Source organism: Engraulis encrasicolus, chromosome 18 (assembly GCF_034702125.1).
Source record: "Engraulis encrasicolus isolate BLACKSEA-1 chromosome 18, IST_EnEncr_1.0, whole genome shotgun sequence".
NCBI lineage: Eukaryota > Metazoa > Chordata > Actinopteri > Clupeiformes > Engraulidae > Engraulis > Engraulis encrasicolus.
Window position 1 is genome coordinate 46234651 of NC_085874.1, and position 3936 is coordinate 46238586.

Genomic DNA, 3936 nt, shown 5'->3' on the forward strand with positions numbered 1-3936 from the left:
TTAACCCCCCCCCCCCCCCCCCCCCCCCCCCCCCCCCCCCCCCCCCCAATTCAGTAAAGACAAAATAAATTTGAGTCTTTCCCAGTCTTCATCGCAGTCTGTTCATCTGAGTGGCAAAGCCTTTGTTCATTGTACAAAAAAGTCAATATATGTTCATTTGTGCAACACTAAAGTTTTGATTACACCTTCAACATTTTTTACTCAGACAATTCATAACTGGGCTTACAGTGTGTTTGTAGAAATATAAACATTACAATACTTTGCATTCTGCAGGAAATCTGGCCTACTGCCAATGGCCGTACCCTGGCTAGTAGACTGTCCCAACCCCCCTAAATCTCAAGACACAGTTCGTCCACCACCCCGAAAACGGGTCGCACTTGAAATTGAGACAACAGACTCAGAGATCCTGGATAGTAAGTGATTTAATGGCAAATGGTGGTAACAGATACATTCTGAGTGTTGAACACTGCATAGGTAGTAGTCTGTGCATAAGTCTGTTGTTACAGTTGTCACATTTCTTTTTAGGCACTGATGTACTGGCCAGTGTCAGCAATGACAACACAGTGGAAAAACTGAAAAGAAAAATTGGCTGCTACAAATCAAAGCTGTCAAGGCTAAAGAAAAAAGACACCATCTATCAGCAAACAAACATTAAAGAGGGAAATTTCCAAAGTATTGCCAAAACAAGCCGCACAATTTGTCAACGAGCAAATTGATAATGCCAAAAAAAAACCAAGGGCCATTCGGTGGAGCAACTTCATGAAAAGTTGGGCGTTACAGGTTAAGGGTACAGGGCCAAAAGCCTACCGAACCATGAGGAGAATTTTCAAGCTCCCTACAGCCAGGACCCTTTCAAATATCTTGCAGAGAGTAGACATCGGGCCGGGATGGCATGAACCTGTGCTGTATGCACTTAAACATCAAGTGCAGCATATGGAAGAGCGAGATAGGCACGTTGCCATCACATTTGATGAAATTACATTGAAATGTAGCCTAAATTATAACATCTCGAAAGATGAAGTAGAAGGGTATGACGAAGGGGGAAGACCAGCCAACCATGCAGGGGTTTTCATGATCCGTAGTCTAACTGGGAAATGGAAACAACCCATAGGGTACTTCTTGTCATCTGGGACCATGAAGCATGGGGTCTTAAAAACCAAAATCATGGAGGCGGTGGAAAAGGTGCTTGACACTGGCTTCACTCCCATGGTGCTGGTAATGGACCAAGGCAGCAACAACCTGGCAGCCTGTAGAAACCTGGGTATAACAGAAGAAAAACCGTACTTCTTTGTCAAAAGCCAGAAGATTCATTTTTTATTCGACCCCCCCCATTTAATGAAAAACATCAGAAACAATTTGCGAAAATATGGATTTTACATAGGGGACAAATTGGCAGAATGGGGAGACATCACTGAAATGTTTAAAATTGATTCACAAAGACAACACCGAATGGCACCCAAGTTAACCCAACGGCATCTGTCCCTCACTGCCTTTTCAACAATGAGAGTTGTGTTACGCTGTGGGAGGCAAACGAGGAGGACAGAGATACACTCAAGGAGAAATACACCTTTTTCAGATATAAGCAGTTCAGGGATGGGTTATTCCCACCAAGTGTTGTATTACAGCGTACAACAGAGCAAATTGAACACATTTTTAGATGCCAATACCCCCACATTTCTAAAGGGAAACATGTCCTGGCACTCTTAAAATCTGCAGTATATCAGAGTGTGAATTTGGATGCTGTTATATGTTCCGCCAGCTGTCTGTCCTGCAAAGAGTTCCTTGTTAATACATACTTATTGATGAGGATAAAATTTCAACTGAAGGTGGGCAATCAGAACGCCAAAGCCATGAAAACAAAGAAATCAAGAAAATTAATGAAATTGACATCGGAATTTTGACCCCCCCCCCCCCCCACCCACACACACACACACACACACACACCTTTTTTACATGATTGGTATTGATTCCAGCCCCTGATCACAGTCAGGAACAATAATGTGGCCCCCAGATTTAAAAAAAAGTTTGGGGACCCCTGGCCTACAGTAGCTTCAGGTTGCAATGAACGACGGGCTGTGCATACTGCTGAAGACACCCAGGTGGAGCAGTGCATGTTATCTTGCTCCGACAACTAATTTTTTAATTATTTTTTTTTTTACAAGGAATGTGTAATCTATATAAACAATGCTAATTAAATAAACATAGCCATCATCAAGTTTATCTCTTCAGCATGCTTTTGACTCTTGATCATTTCACCTCAGTAGAGCTGATTTCAAATGAATGTATGAGTCCCCCTCTCAGCTGGAGATGATGTGCTGCGGGTTGTTCAGCCAGGGTGCCAGGGTAGTGCGTGAGGTGCATGTTCTGCTGTCCCAGGAATCTTGTACAGGTGGCTCTTCACACTAAATCTGCCATATGTGGTGAGGAGTGACACAAAAAAGAAAAAATATGCATTATTGTGTTAAGCTTACATGCAATGTTGACTGAGTTGCTAAAAAACTGCCAAACTTAAGGTATTCTCTGAGTTGCAGAAAAAGTAATGCATTGCTGTAATTAATGCGTTGCTGGTTATGGTTTATCATTTCCTGCCACTGACTTGAATTAAGTATTAGTAATGTATCATTGTTTCCTGCTCGTGCGTGAAAATGCCTTAATCAATGTATAGTAGACATTCAAAACATTTGACTCCCAAGTCAGGTAAAAAACACGTTTCGCCTCACATGCGTTGGCTCCCAAAAAGTTAACTGACATCGGTCATGAAAACACCTAGAAGTACTCTAGGGGCCTACAACAGTCAAATGATATCATGCACATTTCCTGTTCACGTCAGGGTGAACATTAGGAGTGAAAATGGAAGTTTGGAATAAAAACCGGAACAACACAGCAGCAGAACTAACGTTGGTTTAGTGTACTTAGGCACGTATCCTTTTTCTGAAGAACTAGCACTTCTAGAAATTACACATGCCCATCGGACAAAATGTTCGCTGGCTGATGAAAATTTATGAAACTGGCCGGGAGACTAAGGCTAAAATTCCAAACAACGACTGGGAGGAGATGTGTTAACTTCCATTTTATACTTACGAATAAAATAGTTATACTCAACATAGGCCTAATAATTTAACATCATAGACACTTAGCTGTCCATGGAGATATGCTAACGTTAACGGCCGACACACATCACCCACTGTCCAGAAAGATCCATGAATACAACCATAATATTAAATCCATTTGATGACGAATATAAAGATAATGACGAACTTACTGCTAAGTGGATAGTTACTTGTCATATTTATGCAATACAAAAACATTAAGCCACTTGCCTTTTCAGGAAGAGTCAGCGTTGCGTCTAGAAGTTCCCAAAAAGGAACTTTTTTGTAGAGTTGCCGTTTCCAGTCATCACGGGTTTTTTTTTTAATAAAACGTAGAAATCAACTATTAATCCCGTATCAAATGAATACAATGCGAAATAAGTGAATTTGATGAAAATGTGGTCGACAGAGAAAACAACACACGGTTTCATTCCTCACTCATGTATGAGTCTGAACATTGTGTTATTTACATGGAACGTCCATATCTAACAAAATCAAAATGGCGGCGCGGTGACGCCATAGAGGCAGCTGTTTCCGCTCTCTTCTTCTTTCCTCTCTGGTTTCACCTCAGTTTCCACAGTCCATCCTCAGTCACTGCCTTTTCTCTTCTTTTTCTTCTTTTGTTTTAATCCAAAGTCCACATGTTTTTATCACTGGTTGTTTCCTTCAACTTCTATTTTCACATGAACATCTGTTCTTTCTTATTTTGTCTCAAACTTGGTCAATTTAACTCTAAATTCAGGAGCTCATGTTTCTTCTGACTGCTCAGTAACTCCTCGGAACTCTCTCTCTCTCTCTCTCTCTCTCTCTCTCTCTCTCTCTCTCTCTCTCCCTTCACTATTAAATA

General features: G+C 41.3%; 1 long non-coding RNA gene across 1 annotated transcript; it reads right to left on the reverse strand.

The window, feature by feature from the left end:
• Positions 1 to 404: 404 nt before the first annotated feature.
• Positions 405 to 3314, reverse strand: LOC134469441 (uncharacterized). Its single transcript, XR_010038989.1, has 2 exons — positions 2257 to 3314; positions 405 to 1257 (listed from the first exon to the last, which is right to left on the reverse strand). It is a non-coding gene; the product is annotated as an uncharacterized LOC134469441 (long non-coding RNA).
• Between the last annotated feature and the right edge of the window lie 622 nt (positions 3315 to 3936).